This window comes from Artibeus jamaicensis, unplaced genomic scaffold (genome assembly GCF_021234435.1).
Source record: "Artibeus jamaicensis isolate MK-2021 breed Jamaican fruit bat unplaced genomic scaffold, CSHL_Jam_final contig_1998, whole genome shotgun sequence".
Taxonomy (NCBI): Eukaryota; Metazoa; Chordata; class Mammalia; order Chiroptera; family Phyllostomidae; genus Artibeus; species Artibeus jamaicensis.
In genome coordinates, this window is record NW_026521407.1 from 11,773,733 (window position 1) to 11,794,784 (window position 21,052).

The 21,052-nt window shown below is 38.8% G+C and overlaps 1 protein-coding gene across 9 annotated transcripts in view; it reads left to right on the top strand.

Annotated features, from left to right (window-relative positions):
• BCAS3 (BCAS3 microtubule associated cell migration factor) overlaps positions 1 to 21,052 on the top strand; it is a 493,516-nt gene that overhangs the window by 261,163 nt on the left and 211,301 nt on the right. The gene's annotated exons all lie outside the window — the stretch shown is intronic.

Genomic DNA, 21,052 nt, shown 5'->3' on the forward strand with positions numbered 1-21,052 from the left:
TACTATACTAAATAAGAATTAATTTCCTATATATATATATATAAATCTTTGGGTTATATATTTCTAAACACTTATAGAAGAATTAATATCAGCCCTTCTCAAACTTTTCCAAAAAATAGAAGAGGAAGGAACATTTCCAAATTTTACAAAGCAAAAACCAGACAAGGACACTACAAGAAAATAAACTTAACAGGTCAATATCCCCGATGAACATAGATGCAAAAATCTTCAATAAAATATTAGCGAACAGACCCTCACAGCTGTGGTTCAGTGGGCTGAGTGTCGTCGTGCAAACTGAAAGATTGCTGGTTCAGTTCACGGTAGCTGGTTTGATTCCCAGTAGGGGCACATGCCTGCATTGCAAGGTCCATCCCCAGGGAAGGTACATGCAAGAGGCAACCAATTGATGTTTCTCTCTCTTTCTCCCTTCCCTTCTCTCTAAAAAGAAATAAAACTTTCTAAAAAATATTTGACAATACATGAAAAGGATCATATACCATAATTGAGTGGGGTTTATTCCAGGGATGCTAGGGTTGGTTCAACATTACAAAATGAATCAGTATTGTACACCACGTTAACATACTGAAGGATGAACATTATATGACTATCTCAATAGAGAAAGAAAAAGCATTTGACAAAATTCAGCTTCCTTTTATGATTAAAAAAACTCAACAAATTGGGCATAGAAGCAACATACCTCAACATAACAAAGTCCGTATACAACAAACCCACAGTTAATATCACACCCAATGTTGAAAAGCCAAAAAGTTTTCTCTCAACTTCAGGAAGAAGACAAGGATGCCCACTCTCACTACTTTTACTGAACATCTTACTGGAAGTCCTTACCAGACCAATTAATCATGACAAAGAAATAAAAGGCATTCAAGCCAGAAAGGAAGAAGAAAGGTTGTGATTATTTGCAGATGACATGACACTATGTGTAGAAAACCTTAAAAACTCCACCAAAATACTGATAGAACTAAACAAATTCAGTAAAGTTTCAGAATACAAAGTCAATATACAAAAGTCATTTGTGTTTCTACAGACTAATAATGAACTATCAGAAAGATAATAAAATAATCTCATGTATATTACATGGAGAAAACCCTCCTGAAATACCTAGGTGTGAGTTTAACCTGGGATTGAAAGACCTGTGTACTGACAAGGGTAAGACATAAAGAAGTTGAAGACACCAATGGAAAGATGTTGTGTGCTCGTGTTTTGGAAGATGTAATATTGTTACAGTGTTCATACTACCCAAAGCAACCTACAGCTTCAACGCAATCCCTACCAAAATTTTAATGGCATTTTTCAGAGAAATATACCAAACCATATTAAAATTTGTATGAAACCAGAAAAGATCCCAAATAGCCAAAGCAATATTGAGGAAGAACAAAGCTGGAGGAACCATGCTTCTTAGTTTCAAACTATATTACAGAGCTATAATAAAACCATATAGCAGAAAAGTAGATTAATGGAATAGAATGGAGAGCCTGGAAGTAAACCACACACATACATGGTCAATTACAACATGGTCATGTACAATGAAGGAACCAAGAATATACAATGGGGAATAGATAATCTTTCTTCAATAAGCAGCGTGGGATCATTGGATCACTATCTTAAACCGTACACAAAAATCCACTCAAAATATATTAAAGTCTTAAATATTAGACCTGAAACCATAAAACTCCTAAAAGAATGCTTAGGCAGAAAGCTCCTTCCATCTTGGCTGTGGTATTTTAGATTTGATTCCAAAAACAAAACAACAAAAGCAAAAATAAACATTACATTTGATGTGAGATTACATCAAACTGTAGAACTTCTTTATAGCAAAGAAACCAACAGCAAAATGGAAGTGTAACCTGTGGTGTGGGAGAAATGTTTGTACATTTCTATATTTGATAAGGTGTTAATATCCAAAACAAATCAAGAGTACATATAACTTAATAAAAAACAATTCTATTTAAAATGGGCAGAGTATCTAAAGAGACATTTCCCGCAGAAGATGTACAAATGGTCAACAGGTACATGAATGGGTGTTCATTATCACTAATCATCAGGGAAATGCCAATCAAAACTACAATGTAACATCCCCTCATACCAGTTAGAATGACTGTCATCAAAGAGAAAAGAAGAAAATGTTGGCAAGGATGTGAAGAGCAGGGAACCCTAGTGCACTGTGGATTGGAATTGGTGGGATGTACACTGATGCAGGCACTGTAGAAAACAGTTGGTCATTCTTCAAAAAAATAAAAAAAAGAGCTACCATATGACCCCACAATTCCACTTTGGGGTATTTATCCAAAGGAAACAAAAACATTTAACTGGAAAAGATACCTGCACCTTCAAGTTTAATGCAGTGTTATTTGCAATAGTCAAGCCATGGAAACAACCTAAGTGTCCATCAATGAATGAATGAAGAAAATGTGATATGTGTGTGTATACATGTATATATAGATATGTACATATATATCTATATACATATGTGTGTATACACACACGTAATGGAATATTATTCAGCCATAAAAAGAAGGAAATTCTGCCACTTGTGACAACATGGAGAAACCTTGAAGGCATAATGCCAAATGAAATAAGGCAGACAAAGACAAATACTGGATGATAAGAAAGACAAGAACTCACAGATACAACAGACCGGCTGTAGCCAGTGGTAAGTGCAGATGTAACATACAGCATGGTGACTGTAGTTAATAATACTGCATGCATTATATATTTGACAGTTGCTAAGAGAGTAGATCTTAAAAGTTCTCATGGTAAAACAGTATTTGCAATGGTGTGGTGATGGGTGTTAACTAGATCCATTGTGCTAACCTTTTTACAATATATACATATATTGAATCATTGTCATACACCTGACACTGATGTAATGCCATGTCAATTATATTCCAGTTTTTGAAATGTAAAAATATGGCTGAATGGCAAGTTTTCATACACACACACACACACACACGCACATGAGGCCTGTGCAGCAAGTATCCAGGCATGTACTATGAAAAATAGGGACATTTATTGAGGAGGAAACAAGATACAAAAAACATTGTACACAGGACAATGATGCCTCAGTCTTCTTCACAGTAGGCAACTTGGGACCTCACCCAGTTTTCCTAGTCACCATCAGCTGCCCTGTCATATTTTCCTGAATCTCATCGAATCATCTGAATAATTTCCACTGAGGAGTTCAAGCTTAACATCAAACTGATGCAGATTCATTGCTCTTCCTGCTCAGTCATTTTGAATGTGATGACCACTCAGTACACATGCTCACTTGATGGCGTCTATCGCCCCCACGCATGCGCATTCCAGTCCACTTTCCTTGGCTGCCAGGTTATATTGATGTCATACAAACTGTTCTTGTTATATTAACAATGGCTGGAATTTTTCCAGACAGACCTTGTATATTACCACAATAAAAGAAAAAGAATTAACAAGTTTTATTTTGGGAGAAAAAATTTAAACTTATTATTAACTTAATTTATTTGATTACTTTTGAGGTTGAACATTGAAAAATGTTAATTAGCCATTTACCGTTACCTTTAGAAGTTTTTCTATTTTCATTAATTTTAAGATCTTTTCTCAACTTCTCACTTTCAACCTATGTATATTCTTATGTTTGAAATGACTTTCTTATAGACAACATATAGTTGAGTCATGTTTTTAATTTTCTCTGCCAATCTGTCTTTTATTTGGTGTTTGTAGACCATTTACACTAACTATAATTATTTATATGTTAAGGCTTAAGTCTGCCATTTATTTTTATTTTCTATTTGTTCTCTATGGTTTTTGTTTCTTTGTTTCTTGCCCTCCCCCCTACCTTCCTATGGGTGGCCTGAACATTTTATAAAATTCCACTTTGATATATATCTATAGTGTTTTCTCTTATACCACTTGATATAGTTTTATGAATGATTGCTCTGGGTGTATTACATTGTTGTAACATCACAGTCTGGTGTTGTCATTTTACCAGTTTCGGCAAAGCCTTTCCTCTCTTTACCTCCCTATTTATAATGTGATTATCTTAAATATTTCCTCTATAAACACTTAGAGCCACATGGGTGACATTTACAATTTTTGCTTTAACTCTTGAACGTAAGTTAGAAAACTTAAGAGGAGAAGAAAAGCCTATTTACCCATAGCTTTGTTTACATTTTGTTTCTTTTTATAACACTCCTAAGTTTTTTCTTTTGTTTTCTTTTTGTTAGAACTTGCTTTAGCCATCCTTTTAGAGTAAGTTTGCTGACAACAAATTCTCTTCATTTTTGTTTATCTGAGAATGTCTTGATTTCCCCTTTATTTCTGAAAGATTCTTTCTCCGGGCACAGGATTCTGGGTTGACGATTCTTTTCTTTCAGTACACACGGCCATGCGCGTGTGCACACACACACAAATCGGGTAAGTTTTCTTCTAGCTTCCATGCTTTTAGAGGTGTTTTTTTCCCCTGGAGCTGAAGTGTCATTTTTCTGTGGCTGTCTTCAAGATTTTTCGTGGGATTCTTTGGGAGTACCCCATTTGGGGTTCATACAGCCTCTTGAATGTATGGGGTTCATACAGCCTCTATAAATCTTTTATAGATTTATGTCTCTTGCAAAATTTAGAGAATTTTTAGATTTTTTTTAGTTTTTAAAAAATTCTAAAATACTTAATAATTAATGTTGGTAGTAAAACTGATATACACTGCAGTTACTTATTTTACAAGGAGATCCTGTACAACAGGGAAGTATTGTGAAGTCTAATCCATCAGCTTTTATCCTTATATTCTCCTCCGTGAAGCAGCGTGTCTGCAGCCCGGTGGGAGCACTTGTGTGCCGTCAGGCCCCGCGCTTTTGGGTGGAATCACAGCAGGGTCCTAGGGATGTTAGGTTGGGGGCTAAATAGTAAAGGTCGTTAGCCTTTTTTTTTTAAAAAGTACTTTTCAGCCCCACCCCTTTTTCTTCTCCTTCCAGGCCCATGATGACCCAATGTTAGACCTTTTTATCATCCCATAAACCTCTGAGATTCTCTGAATCTTTCAGTCTACTTTCTCTCTATTGTTCAGATTGGGCAATTGGGCAGGTTGCTGGCTTTATCTGCTTCAAGGCTGGGTACTTGAGGCAATAAGAAAATCCAAGGACTCAAGTTCCTTGTGTTCTAAAGGTCCCAACTCTTCTTTCTTTTCTCCGCCTTTGGGAGCCTTCCTGTGTTTGTTTTGTAAGTAATGTCTAGAGTTTGGGGTTGTACTTAGCTGGAACATGTACATGTACTTTGTTTTCCCTTACCTGGAATTAGCTTGTGCAGTTTACGCAAATCTTTCAGCAAAAAAAAAAAAGGGGGGGGGTGTCAGATTGTATGTATACGACAAATAATCTTGCAAATGAACAATTTGTCCCTGATTTTTTCAGTAACAGCAGTCAATAAGCTTTTTTTCTACAGAGGCAGATAGTAAATATTTTGTGAAGATTGTGAAGACCATGCTATAACAGTAGGTACATTTGAATGTTTCATTTCTTCCTTCCTTTTACTTTACCAGTATTTTAGCGTATCATGTTCAGTGTTACACAAGCTTAAAACTAAGCTACATATTTTGTGTATATTAAATGAACTAAAGCTTGCCAACACTCTTTCTCTTTTTCAAATATGTTATAAAACACTGGGAAGAATGTGCCTTGTCTGCATGTGAGACTGACTGTGTGTGCGCATCCTGAGTCTCGCTATGTAGGGCCATCGCTTTGCTTCCTCTTCCACCTCTGTCTCTTTTTATCCTGGCCTAATTGTTTCACAGATCTAGTTTGTAGAGCAGTCAGGCTCTTCTCTGTTAGAGACCTTGCTAGTCAACCTGCAGAGACCTCACACTTGGGCTTCTCCGGGGCTGACCTCTCCAGCAAGAGCTCGAGATGAGCACCTAGCTCAATGAGCTGGTACCGTCTCTGATATCGTTGGTGATTATTTGAGCTACTGCCTCCGTTCAGCCCCTTTGTATTCTGAACAACTTGCAATTGAAGTTTTATTACGTAGGGATATAGTACACCTTATACAACGAACAACCTATCCCAAAGAACAAAGTATTTTCTTTGTCCAGGTCATGATACAGATTGTATCGCAAACTCAGAATCTGCGGCAAACTAAAGATTCCCTTAGGCTCTGAAGTGGTTAAGCATGTTTCCCAAAGCAGGGACGAATTTCTCAGGGTTCTGACACTATTTGAAATGCATGTTGTGCGAGGGTTTTTTTTCCTAGCCTTGCTTTCTCATTTCTTATTCCTGTTGACATTCAAAAAAACCAAGCTTAATGGTTTTTAAATTATCTTCCCAAAACTTGACATTTCTTGTGTTTGTCAATGACTCTGGTGTTCTATATATTTTTAAATGGTTGCTCAGTTGGGTGTCTCTAGACACAACCCTTCACACTAAGTCGGGGTGGCAGTTAGGCGAAGTGGAAGCCATTATCTCACCTTCTCGAGCACTGGCTGTGGCCTCTCGCCTTCTCCTCGTTCATAATAAATAGCATTAGCATTCAGGAACTTTTTAACACCTACTGAGGACAAATTTTTTTTCTAATGTCCTACAAAAGGAGATTTTAAAAATAAATGACTAACACTTGAGGAAAATAACATACAGAAAAGAGACCTACGCAGCAACCTTACATTTGAATTTAGCTTTATAAATCTCAAACAAAATACACATCCAATTGAACTTTACAGTAAGAAAATCATCTACCGTGGCCAAAAATGATTTATCTCCTATTAGAAAACCTGTTGTTGTAATATGTAATATTAATTGGTAATAAGAAAACCTGATGATCTCTGTAGATGCAGAAAGGGCATTTATTGAAATTCAGCATTTATTTAGGAGATTTATTCTGAGATATAAGAATAGAAAGATAAATTCTTTACATAACAAAGAATATAGTTATCTTAAACCAAACACTGGCATCACATTTAATGTAAAGTACTATTGACGTTCCTTCTCAAATCAGGATGAAGGCAGTCGAGCCGTGACCATTGCTATGCAGTTACTGTGGAAGTTCCGGACAGTGCAGGAATATATAAGTCACAGAGAGAGAATCACAGAATTGTCTTTTGCAGCACAACATCATTTTTTGATCTAGAAAATTCAAGTATAAGGGGACTAATGGTAATCAAAACAATACAATAAAGATTAAATTAAAACATTAAAGGAATTGCTGATAGGAAAAGAGAAAACAAGAGCATCAACTTTTAAGGAACTTACACTAATCAGATACATGGTAAAGGTGCCACACATCCATGCTATTTCTGTAAAGCAGTAAGAACTAATTAGCTGATCTAATTCTTTTTAAAAAGTTTCACTCATGATAATACCAGAAAACATAAAATACCTTGGAATAACCCTCAGAATAAGTACAGAAATTCTACATAAAATTGTGAAACTATTTAGAATAATAAAGATTATTTGTGTAAATGAACAGTATATCATGTTTCTGAATAAGGAAACTGAGTATTGTAAAAACAGCAGGTATTTCAGAATTAACTCAGAACTTTCGCGTAATCCAAATCAAAATACCAGCAGATTTTGAGTGATGATGTAATTATTCTGTGGTGCATTTGAAAGCATAAACTGTCAAAAGTTGCTGGGATAATTTTTTAAATTGCCAGTAAGTAGGTACTTTGTAAATTTTTATCATGAAAAATTTCTAACTTAGAGAAAACATGTAAATATGTAATAAAGCAAATGTTTAAACGCTCTCACTAGATTCAACAACTGCTAACATTTGGGGGTATCTGTCTACATAGAATAAAAGTTAAATAAAAATGAGGGAACTGTGAAGTCTCTTTTAAAAGTGGTATCATCTATCCCTGGTCAGGATGCCCACTTGGTTGGAGCATCGTCCTGTTCACCAAAAGGCTGTGGGTTTGACCCCTGGCCAGGGCCCATACCTGGGTTACAGGTTTAAACCATGGTCGGGGTGCTCCACGGGGCTCCTTGCAAGAGACAAGCAATGGTGTTTCTCTCTCACATTCTCTCTCTCGCTCGCTCCCCTTTTCTCCCTTCCTATCTCTCTCAAATCAATAAACATACCCTTGGGTGAGGATGAAAAAGAAATAAATAATAATAATATCAGCTAGAGACCCATTTCTTTAAAGTATAACACTATAGAATTACCTATACTTGTTATCATCAAGTTCTGTGTATTTGTGCAAGTACACACACATGCTCTCGTTTCTCTTAACTCCTTATCATAAAAATAATTCAGCCCTGGTTCAGTAGATTGAGTGGCAGCCTATGAGCCAAAGGGTCACTGGTTGGATTTCCAGTCAGGGCACATGCCTGGGTTGCTTTCCAGGTTCCCAGTAGGGGTCACTCAACAGGCAACTACACTTTAATGTTACTCTCACTCTCTCCCTCCCTTCCCCTTTCTAAGAAGAAATAAATTATTTTAAAAATATTTCAAATATATGCAAAAATAGAAAGCATAGCATAATGAACATCTAACAATCAGGTAGAGTCAACAGCTAATGACTCATGGCCAGATTAGTTTTATATCTAACTCCAGTACTCCACCAGATTATTGTGAAGCAAACTTTAGACATCATGTTATTTCATCTATTAATATTTAATACCTATCTCCAAAAAAATAACTGCTCTTCTTTAAAAGTAAAGTATTTTCACGCCTAAAAAAATGATCAATAATTCTTTCATATCATATTTCCAATCCACGGTACATTTTCTAAATGTCTTATTTTAAAAAGTCATGTTCCAAATAAGACCCATACACTGCAATTGGTTGACATATCTCATGATTCTCTTAATATATAGGATTCTCTTCCATCTCCTTTTGTCACCTATTTATGGGTTTTGAAGGAACTGAGCCATTTGTCCTGTGCAGGGGTGTCCAACCCACAGCCCGAGCATGTGACCCCGGAGGGCTATGAATGTGGCTCAACACCAAATCGTCAATTACGTGAGACAACTCTTCTTCTTCCAGTGTGGCGCGGAGGCGCCGAAAGGTTGGGCACCCCTGCTAGGGTTTCCCTCCCACAGACAGGGTTTTGCTGATTGCGTCCCTCTCCTGTTCCTCAGCTGCTGAAACTTCCCATCACTTGTTAATTACATCTCAAAGATTGTTTAGGTCAGACTTTGTTTTCTCTCAAAAATATTTTTTTTTGTAAATTTATGTTATTGTGGGCATCTGAAAGTGTGTATGTTCTCTGTTTTCAGGATATATGTTAACATTTTTATGGCATTTGCCTCATTAGTTATATTTACCATATTCTTGGGACTATAAGACGCACCCCCCCCTTAGGAGGAATAATGGTGGTTAATGCTGCTGTTGAGTTCGTGTTACATTGGTGAAATATTATGTTATTTATGTGATTAAATATTTTACCACATTTCTTGCTTCAAAAAATTTTTTTCTATTTTCCTTCTCTAAAACCTAGGTGCATCTTATGGTCCAAAAAACATGGTATGTGTCTTCTGATGCCATATTTATATGTATATAAGTATATATCCTATCAGGAACTTAAAAGATAGACTGAAATCTCGTGTTGTTACTATTTTTCTCTTTATTTCTCCTTATATCCTGTAGTTTCTTTATATAATGTCAGTGTTCTATTAGATGATATGTACATATTCATACTCTTAGGGCTTGTGGGCGAATATACCTAGGTATGCTTTTTAAACATTTCTAAGTGTCCTTTATTTCTTGCTTAATATGTTTTGTCTAATTAAGATTGTGACCACTGCCTTTCACTTTGTCGTTATAAACATAAAAGGACTTAAAGCTATATAAAGTTTTATGAGAGAAAATGTAGTTATGCATATATATAGTGTTTTGTGTGTGTGCGCACATGTGTGTGTGTTACAGAAACTGGAAGGGAACAAACCAAAGTGTAAATAGTTACTAATCTCTGAGAGAGGATTGTGGGCAATTTTTATTTTTACCTACAGTTTTTCCAAAGTTTTTTACCGTGGGCTTATGTTACTCTCATGAGACTGACAAACCTATGATTTTTACAAAAGGAAATGTTATAGAAAGTATGCAAAGGTACTTTGGTTTCTTTAATGTTCTCAGCATATATATATATTTTTTGCCACAACCTAAATAATGAACTAGGAACGGTATTGAACACACACACACACACACCCCAGCCCATTTTAATCACAACTAAAATGATACACATGACTCTTCCACTCATGTACTTGAAACGGGAATATTTGATTGCTAGCAATTGTTACATGAGCGAGGAAAAATGTCCCTGAGCCTTTGATGTGAGTTGGGGACTGGGGGTGGAACCCGGGGGGCCTCCCATAAGTCTGACATCCACCCGGGCTTCTCTTGGTTCCGAGCCAAGTAACAAATGCGTCCGTGAATTCTTCTGTCCAGACGCTGGCTTAAATGAAGGTGTGCTTAACTTAGAAGTACCGTCTCAGCCCTTGGCTGGAATAACGGTTGTAGAGAAGCTTCTTCAGATGTCAAGCCATGAGGGAGCGCTCTGAGTAGAAGCATTTTCACACATCTGCTAATGCAGGAGCCCCAGTGTGAGCATTAGTCCTCAGGAATGTGATGTGGATTTGAGATGATCTCCCCAGGATTTTGGCAGGTCAGGACAAACATTATCTTGCTCCCATATGTTTTTGTAGGATCTTGAAAGGGAAATCATATACATTTCCCTTAACTGACATGCTGAATTTTCCCACATACACCAAAAAAACGCTCTCAGCAAAAATACATTCAGAAATATGTACATATGACATCCACGGAGTCAGCATCTGCTGTCAATACAACATCATGAGCTGATGGCTATTGGGAGCCCCATGCAGTTTGCATTTACTTTCATTCATGTTTAAATGGTATGTTTCAGAAAACCTGTCCCAACAGATAAAAACTATGAAATATCCCACATTTTGAGTGAGCCTTCATTCTTTCTACTCTGCACTTCCTTAGGTGCTATGTGCATGGGCAGGGAGTCCCTCGGTTTCAATCCTTGCCCATAGATAGCGCTGTTCTCCCACCAGGATACCTTTCCTGACAGTTTTTGGGGGGGGGGGGTCTTTGTATTTGATGTATAGCTAACATATTCAGTATAAAACCAACCAGGAAACCCTATGAAGCTAAGAAATTCAAATACAGTAATAATAATAGCATACACTGTGTACAAAGACCATATCTTTTTTTAAATTTTACCTATTTTTATTTATTTATTTATTTATTTATTTATTTTTAAATGCAAGTTTGCTTTAATAAATACAGTATTTTAAATGATTTACCACCGAATAAAGTTGGCACTTAGAGGATATGCTGTGTTTATCCGCGTGGCCTCTGTGACCCTGGGCACACTGCCTTGTACGCAAGCCTCCCTTCGCGAAGCAGAGGCTTTTACAGATCTGGGTTACTAGGCGTGTAAACTTGGGCAGATCGCCTCACCTTCCCAAGCCTCTGTTTCTTTTTTTTTTTTTTTTTTTATAATAAATTTTGTTTAGTTACTTTTCAAGTACATTTTTTTATCTATTTCTCCCATCCCACCCCCCACCCTTACCTATTTATTTTTAGAGAAAGGGAAGGAGAAAGAGAGGGAGATAAATATCAGTGTGTGTTTGCCTCTTGTGCGCTCCCAACTGGGGACCTGGCCCACAACCCAGATATGTGCCCTGACAGGAGTCAAACCCACAACTCTCTGGTTTGCAGGCCAGCACTCAATCCAGTGAGCCACACCTGCGAGGGCCCGTATCTGTGTTTCTCTCTGCTCAGCGGTCCTAGTCCTGTTCCTTGTGGGTTTGACAAACAGTAGGCCCTCATCAAATGTTGACTAACACTTTTCCTAAGACTCCTTACTCTCTAGTCTCTAGTGTGTCTAGAGAATGATAGCTATCCTGCCTAAGGTTTGGCTTCTTTTCTCTGCAAGAATATTATTAAAAGTTGAATCGAGAGGCACCAGTTGTGGCTACTTCATGGTCCAAGTGTCAAGGGTGGCACATTGGTTGTTTCTCATTGACGCACAAGATGATAGGTTTAGTCTCACTTTGCTTCGTATCCCGGCTGGGCTGTCCTGTCCTACTGAGCCTGAGTTGGAGAAGGCGATGGTCCCTAATGACTTTGTGTTTTCTTGTTTTATGAGTAGTGAGTTTTGTTGCTGCAGTGCCGGAGCCTGATCAAATCAGTAGTCCTCCAGTTCTTTTATCTGCTTATACCTCATAGTTTTCAGGCTAAATGTTACTTAAAACTAGTTTCTAGGATATATTCCTCCCTCCAACCCCACATTTAGAAGGAGGTCATACATCTTTTATGTCATTTCTTTTATTTTTATTTTGTGTCTGTTTATTTACTACCAATAATTTCCTGTTGGATTCTTTAGCTGGAAAAAATGATTTTTATAGAGACTTGAGACTTTTGATTCTACTCCTCAAAGAGAAACATGGAGAAACTATATTATCAATTTAATATGTTAACAAATAATTGATTCTTTTCCTGACATCTTGATGAAGCAACAACATCATGTAGGTTTACTTGATGTGAATTTATATCAGTCTTTAAAGGTAGGGATTATAATCACATCTCTTTCTTACTCAGTTTGTTGATTCTGTTCTATTTTAGAACTGCTATATTAAGATCTTGTGATCCCTGGAAATAGTGTTATTGTATCAGTTTTATTTTGTTGAATATTGGTACTTTGGCATCATTTCTTACATTTACTCTTGGTTTTTTAGGGGAAATTTCTTTGTTGGTTTTCTTGATTTTTTTTTTTTACTTATTTTCCTTGTGAGTTATATAGTTGATTATGTAAAAATGTTCTGTTCTAAAATATATGAGATTTTTCAGTCCTTTGAAAAAATGGTTATGGTCCATTTTCTGTATATTACTCAACATTAGCGATCTGTCTGCCAAATGATCCCAGGTGTGGGGTTGCAGCAGGTAATTTCCTGCGCTGTATGGTACAGATGATTTTCTGTGTTAGAAGATGCTATCAGCTCACCTGGCCTCCTAGTGACAGAGAAATCCTTTGTTTATTTATTAGTAGGCAGATTAACCCTAATGAATATTGGCTTCCTGGAAATAGATACAGGTGACAATGGCAGAGTGAGGAGTGGGAAGGAGGAAGACAGATTCCCTTTTCTTTCTTCACTTATAAATAATGGTGGCTTTCATTGCAGAGTGTTTTAAATCAGAAAGGAATGCAAAATATTTCCATTTTAAAAAGCTAGGTTTAAATAATCAACCTTTAAGTTTTAGTTTTGAATGTCTATATATTTTTTTCAGAAGAATTAAAGATTTTCTCATTTTGGCAAACGGGTTAAAACTTTTATCCCTTTCGAGTTGGAGTTTAAGCAAAAATATTTAATTAAGTCCTTCATGCTGGTTTGGGCAGAACCAGTCATTTGAACAAGAAAATGCAACCCTAATATGTCCTTCCACTCGGTGAAAATTTTGTGAATTTAGAAAGTATATCACTTAATCAGCTCCTTCCAGCACGTGAAAGAAAGTGGGCTTTGTGCTTCACGCTGCTTCAGTGACATATTTGTCTGTTTTCTCAGGAGCGAGAATAGAGGACTAATACAGCCATTGGAAAATTATTCATGGTGTTACACTATCAGTTTTTTAAAAATTGTAGAGTGAAGCTACTTTAAGTTCTTTGCTTTGTCATAACTTTAACCATATTACTAAGAATCATTTTTATGAATATAATTGTGAATATTTGATGTCATTCCCATCAATCTCTGATGAAAGGAGATGTTTGTGTTTGCAGCTGTTCAGGCGGGCTTCCTGAGGGAGGGAGGGTCTCCCAGCATTTTCCGTGAATGGCTTTGGGGACACACGGGTCCCCAGACAGGAGTGTGGAGGCCCAGATGTGAAAAGCACTTAACATTCAACAAAACTTTTCCGGATCTTGTAGCTATAATTTATTCTGCATTCTCCATGGTCTCCCAAAATGACTTCTTTTATATAATTTTATCCATTGGAGGAAAAGCTTAAATTCTTCTCCATGCCGAATGTGGAAGATAGGCTTTTCGTGATGTATTTTGTAGTGGACTATAAACGCTGTAGAATTTCAAGGGAGAAGTCAAAGAGCAGAGTGTATCTTTCTATGAAGATTGAAAATGTATGTTTTTTCCTAGCTACAGAGATTCTACTTGAATTGTGTTTGGGAGAGTTCTGAATAATGTGAGATATATATGAATCAGAGGCAGTAATAAATTCTGAATGAATCTTTGGTTTTTACTTAAGATTGCTTTATCCTTAAAACTAATGTTTCTATAACCTCTGACCAAGTACAGAAGATCCAAAGCACTTCCAAGGGTGAGAATTTTTCCTGGCCTCGTGTGAGGAGTTGAATTCATTCCAGTTGTGTGGTATATGATGTGAGTATCCGATCAGGGGAATATTTGCAAATTCTTAATTTACAGATCCCCGTGCCAAAACATGAGGCCAGCCTTCACTGAATTGTTAGAGATATTTATTTTCAAAGCTTGGAAAAAAGAGAAAGCAATGTATATGTGTTATATTATCTTCACATGAACCACTGCCTGTGTTAACTGGAGTTTTCTTTCCTTTTAGGGAAAAACCAAAGGACAACAATCATTATACGATTTTGTATTTTAAGTATTTTCATAATCTAACATAAATTGGCCCACCCAAGGGTTATGTCTGTCTTATAAAGATGTGTTTACATAGTCATCGGGTGAGAGATTGCAGAAGTTGAACCACTAGTTTTGAAAGTTGAGCCAGACCAGGAAAAATCAGGATACAATTTGGCACTTATGGAGACGAAATGATTTCCTTTTTAGCTGCTGATTTCTACTGGGAAATGTATCCTTGGACCGAAAATTGCATCCGGAAAAATGTTTATGTAGTGTTTTTCAAGTGACTGATTATTCTTCTAACCTTTAACATGAACTGCGTCTAATTTTGGTCTCTTTTAACTCTTTCACTACTAGGGGATTTTTTCTCTCTGTGGGAAAAAATATTACTAACGAACATATCTTTGCTACTTTGAACACAGGAATGTCTTTCATGGCAACAAGGACATAAAATATGTTATGATTAATTCTTGAGTCAGTTTTCTATACATGTAGTAGAACACCCCAAATTATCTCCCCTTGATTATAGGCACTAAGTTTTTTGTTGTTGTTGTTGTTTATTTAGTTTTAGAGAGAGGGGAAGGGAGGGAGAAAGAGAGGGAGAGAAATGTCAATATGTGAGAGATACGTCGGTCAGTTGCCTTTCACATCCCCCAGCTGGGGGCCTGGCCCACAACCCAGGCATGTGCCCTGACTGGGAATTGAACCAGCAACCCTTTGGTTCACAGGCCTGCCCTTAATCTACTGAGCCACACCCGTCAGGGTCCAAGTTTTGTGTTGTGGGGTTTCTCTAGAAAATAGTTCCGGTCTGCTTGAGCAGCTGTATCCCCCTCTTATTTCAGCACCACTTGTGCATGTCAAGTAGGAGCTTCTTGACATTTTCACAATATTTGATTTGTAAGGTCTTCACAAATATTAGTACTTGGTGTATTTTTCTTACTTGTACATTTTATGACTTTTCTGGCTAAATTATTGTCCGTCACAAGTTGCCAGGGTCTCTGCTCCATGCTTTATCCATTCTGGGACCTAGGTTAGCTAAGACTTCACCACTGAATTATTACAGGTGACCATGGCAGGGGCAAAGGGACACTGCAGCTGTCACACGGGTCACTTCTGCTCACCATTCTTGCACAGTGTCTGGAACTGTGCCATCCACTGCCATAGCCAGTAGCCGCATTTGGTTATCTAAATTTGAACTAATGAAAATGAAATAAAATCGGCCATTCAGTTTGTCAGTTGCAGCAGCCGTGTTACAAGCCTCCCGTATTGGGCAAAACTAAATGGAGAGCCTTTCCGTTGTCACGGGAAGTTCTTTGGGACACTGCTGGGTGATGACTCCAAGGGCGGGGGAAGTGTGGTCCCTCTTGTGAGCCCAGAGGTGAGGAAGAAGGACATATTACAAAATTGTATCATGTCTACCATTTAGTAAACTATATTCTCGTAGCTATTCCTGAGATGCTCTAATTTTTTTTTCTCTATTGGAAGAGTGAAATTAAGGAAAGTGACACAGATAGATGTGTGTGTTCACACACACACACACACGCACGCACGCACACAGACTGCCTCTAGATGCATGAAAAAGAAAACTTAGGCACACACGTTAACATTTAGTGGGGGGTAGGCACTCTGTCCATGTCCATTTGGAGGAAGAGTCTGTGCGGCATTTGTGTGGCTCTGGAGAAGATATTCAGGAAAAAAGCACCACAATTCCCACTGAGCTCAGAAAATGTGATTAAGGAATTTGAATGTAATTACCCAGAGTTTGGCTTTTCTTTTAAAGAACCCATTCATTTTAGAGATTCCTTGATACTGTAAATCTGACAACTAAATCTGGTTTTTTTTGGAAGACTTCCACCAGGAACAGTGCAAGTCAAGGATGAGCACATAAAAAAAGAAGCGCACGCAGCAAGGACGGCCTGAGCCAGGCTATGTTTTGACTTAAATCAGATTTTATCTGCGACTGATATACAGAGGGGATATTTAGTGGAATGTGCACGGCCCTGTTGGAGATTCCTATCTTGTTTGATTGGTGCGCAGGCTTATTTAACTGAACGGTGTGGTAGCAGTAAGTGTGTGTTCGAGCAGATCCCACTGCACCTATTTCCACAGTATTAACAATAGAGTTAGGGAAGTTTTCTGTGTTTTCAGAGGCAACCTTCTCTTTACCCGCAATTGATACATTAGAATTTGACCAGTGAGAGACAGACCTTCAGTTCCTTTCTCTCCTAAGTCATTTGCGGAAAACCCCCAGAAAGCAAGTAACCCAGCAGAGTTTGTAACAGAAACTCTGAGCCATTTTTTCTTTTTCCTTTTCCGGCATTTCTGCACTGTCTTGTCAAACATCTGGAAGTCAGCACGTTCACAGTTATCTCGCAACATGATTTTGCATTTACATCATTGTGCTAGTTGGTAGAAGTTGTTGGTGTGTGTGTGTGTTTAGGGAAAAAAAATCAGCAACTTTCGGTCTGTCACAAGGTCAAGTGATGATTAGTGATGCAGTCTTTCCTAAACACATGTTTAGCCCAGAAAAGTTGAATCCGTTTCCAAAAATTTGGTAACTATTAGAGTACTTCCTAAGTCACTTCCGATGTCAAGTCTAAGGTGGAGGGGAGACAGGGCTACACCGAGCTCTCTGCAGTTCTCTACCAAAGGGACTTAATTTGGCAGCTGATCCAGCCAAGGAAACACTCACGCAATCGCAGAACGAGACAGGAAACACATTGGAAAGAGCTGTTTTGATAGCAGATCACAAGATCAGGCAAAGAGCTGCGAACTTCACGTGTAGCCTAGGCCTGCATGCCGCACTCGCCTGGCCACCTGAGGGTACAGAGTAAGAAAGGAAATTAAAGGAGGAGGCCGTACAACTTCTATGCAGCTTTCCTCCTCAGAGGAGGCATGCCAAAACTGACGAGAGTCTTTGAAGTAGGGGAACATGATTAATGAATTTAGTTGTTGTTATTTTCTGGTTTTGGTGAAACATTCCACCATCATTATTCACCTTTACATTGTTAACATGATCGTTAGCATGGACTGCAAGAGCTAGCCTCATCAATTCTAACCGGCTTTTTATAGCTCTCAGAAGAGCTGTCTTCCAAGGAAAACACTCCACCGAGCAAAGGTTGTGCTTTCGGAAGGTGGATGTTTCGTAATGATACGTTTTGACAGCGTGCTCTGGTCACCATGTGTCTCCCAGGCCTGCCAGTGGGTGGGTGTTTGTCAGGAAAGGGGATATGTCGGGGAGGGGCTACTTTGTCGCAGCCAGACTTGATTTCCAATTTCCAGGGCTGTGAGTGTCCTTAAAACCCACTGGAAAGAGAGAAGAAGAGCATCGCTGCTCCTGTGTGTGATGTGGGAGGAAACTCGAATGTCCTGTTTGGGGAGGGGCAGGCCCTTGGTTTTAGAGCGTTTGTTTGACACTTTTCCTTCTCCCGTGAACTTCTCTCTGTGCTTCTGTGCCCACATTTAGAAACTACAGTTTGATTTATTTTTTCTGTAGATCTGGTCTTCAAGTCTACAGCAGCCATTTTTGTGTATATGACAGACTTACCATTTCTCACAGCAGATCATTAAATTGTATCTGGCTCAACTGTAACATTGAACAGAAAAGTAGAATCCACTCCTGAATTTCACAGATGCTACCAGCCCTTTTCTCTAGACCAGGAGTGGCGGCTGGTTGTTGCTCGTAAAGTCATTGAGTGCCCTGTGCCGCAGCAGTTTCGCCCGCACGCTGCTTCTGCGGCTGGGACAGTGACAGGTCCGGGTGGAGCCTGTGGGTGCTGCCCTCCTGATCCGCCCAGGCAATCCAGTCACGTGTTTTGTAGACAGCTGAAATGTCCACATTCACCTTTACTGAGTTCATATGACTAATTTTAAACGGACTATAAACATCTTTTATCTAAAGCTCTTTCTAACACTTATTAATACTTAAGTAATTGCATAAGTATTTCTCTCAATTCTATCTTCCAGAGCTCCTTAAAGACCAACAATTAAAAAATATCTTCCCAGTTAATTATGAGAAACTGACCTGTACAATTTCCTTATTACCATTAATGCTCTTGTATCCAAAAGAATAATCAATACAAGCCAAGAAACCCCATTTGTCAGAATAACCACACTCTGATTTCTAATTTCCTCTTGCCTAGAGCCCTGCAGCCGTGTCCAAACTGGCCCCACAAACACCGGGCTCTCTGACCCTGTTCCTCCCTCCAGCTTCCCCCACACAACTCCGATAGAATCTTCTTCCTCAAACACCACTTTTGTCTTGACATGCCTCTGTTCAAGCCCTTTGCATGTCTCCCATCTTACAACATGAAGTCTCAATATTTTGATTGAAGATTTACAGTTCTTACCATGTTCCTTATACAGTCCTTCTGTGAGCACCTGCCCTCTAGTCAGATTGGCCCTCGTCGCTGAGTCAGGCTCCAAGCGGTTCATATCCTGGCTCCTAAAGTCAGTATCAAGAAACGTTTCTCCTGAGGGCTTTCTGAGAGTTTTTTCTCCTTAAGGTCAGAGTCAGTCAAGTGCTGGTTGGAACAGGAAGAGCAGGAGGCTGTTTTATGCAGTTAGATTCAGGAAGAGGTCATCACTTTGATGGATGCTGAGTCTGTGGTTATGTTTTCTCAGTGTATTTTCATAATACTGGAGTGGAGGAAGCTAGTGTTTTTGGCTAGATGTGACTTTGCCTCAGAGGGGCACTCCTCTTTGTGAGGACAAGGTCTCTATCTGTCCGGCTGCAGTGGGATGACATTGTCATACCACTGGCTTTCACAGACCCCAAGCAACAAAATGCCAGTGAAGCCGAAACAGCAGCAGGTCTTGGCACCTGGGCAGGAGGAGCATGGTCCTGACTCTGGCACAGCATCATGCACTAGGCCACGTGTCGCCATGGTTTCCTTCTGGAGTCCGTGCAATGCAGACTCTGTCATAGGCAGGCAGGTAGGAGGTGAGTTTTATTTAAGTTTTTCATTAGAGGAGTTAGCATCAATTTCGGGAGCCTTGGAGTCAACTGTCTGCTTGGTAATTTGCTTGCCAGGCTATGGTCTGGTTGAGTATCTTAGGGGCGGCTTCACATCTAAACTTGTATCCAGGAGTCCTGAAAGTATTTGCCATAGCCTAGGTCTGTCTTCCTAGGAAAAGTGGGTTTTCTCTGTTTACCTGAATTCTGGTAGCACGTTAGCTCATTAATGCTCTCAGAAAACTTACTTACAGTAATTTAATAATACTTTGAATATATGGGGAATTACATCAACCCTATAATATATTCAGGAAAGATGCAAATTCTATTCCATAGATGAAGAAGTTGAGCTTCAGATTGTTAGGTGATTTAGCCAAAGTAAACCAGCAAGCTGTGGCTGTGGGACTGGAGACACGTCCTCCTCTCTGTCCGAGTGGTGCGGTTTCAGTGTGTGACATGCAGGAGATCCTCGTCCTCTGAGATGTTGGAATCCTAGCGGAAAGGCTGCTACTAACCAGCTATAGCGACTTTTAGCCAGTCCATTTACTCTTAGATTATTTCTAAAACCGTTTCCAGTGGAAAAAATGTAATGTGTTTATAATTCTAAGACTCTAATTACATTTAAGCGAAGTAACAGTCATATCATAGACATTAGAGAATGCTCACCTGGGATTTTTTAGTTTATGTCTTAATGACGTCACTGAAGCAAGAGATGAGAAGGCGAATTCCTGGCATTGATTGTTTTCATTATTTTTATTTCTCTCCTGTCCCTCTGCCTTGTCTTGCTGAGTTTTGAATCAGGAATCGAAATTCTTAAGCTGGGAGTACCCGTTAGTGTCTGCTAAATAAACTCTTAATCTGTCTTAGATTGCTAAAACAAAATTATATTCCAAGCCCTTACAGTTTTGTGTGACAATTTTGTGTTTGAGATTTTAAAGTAAATCCTAAGCCTCGGAGTCCTAGTCCACCTCTACCAACTTATTACTTCTGCATAAAGGCCCTTCCTCCTGGAGGCTGTGAGCCCCCAGGCCTTTTCAGCATCGTGGTCTGCCCTTCTCTGTTTTTCTTTCCCCGGGAGTGCTGATTAGTGACTTGCGGTGTGGATTCTGATTTATCGCAGACCAGAGCTGCCCCTTAGGGGCTGAGCAGAAACACTCATGAAGGAGCCCTGATTAAAAAGAGTGGTAATGAAGACAAATGTTTCAGAGGGAGTTGAGAGAAAACCAGTCCTTGGCATTCCCCGCAGCTCCTCTGAGCTTTTGAAAAGGAGGCAGTGGTAGCCAAAGGAAATATTTCCCCTTTGTTGTTTATTTCTCATGGCACTGGAAACATTTTTCTTTCCCTCCTGGGTGTTCTAATTCTCACTTGTTAACTGCTTTTCATGCAGGGTTGCAATTAACCCCTGGCAGATTCCTCACCAGGTTCCTCTTATAGCCACTCAGTCCCCAAAGAAGTTTTTAATGCTTTGACCTATAACCATTTTCAAATTCTTCAGACATGACACTTTTGCTTAATTTCTCAGATCATTAAATCACACTTCTGGGCTTTT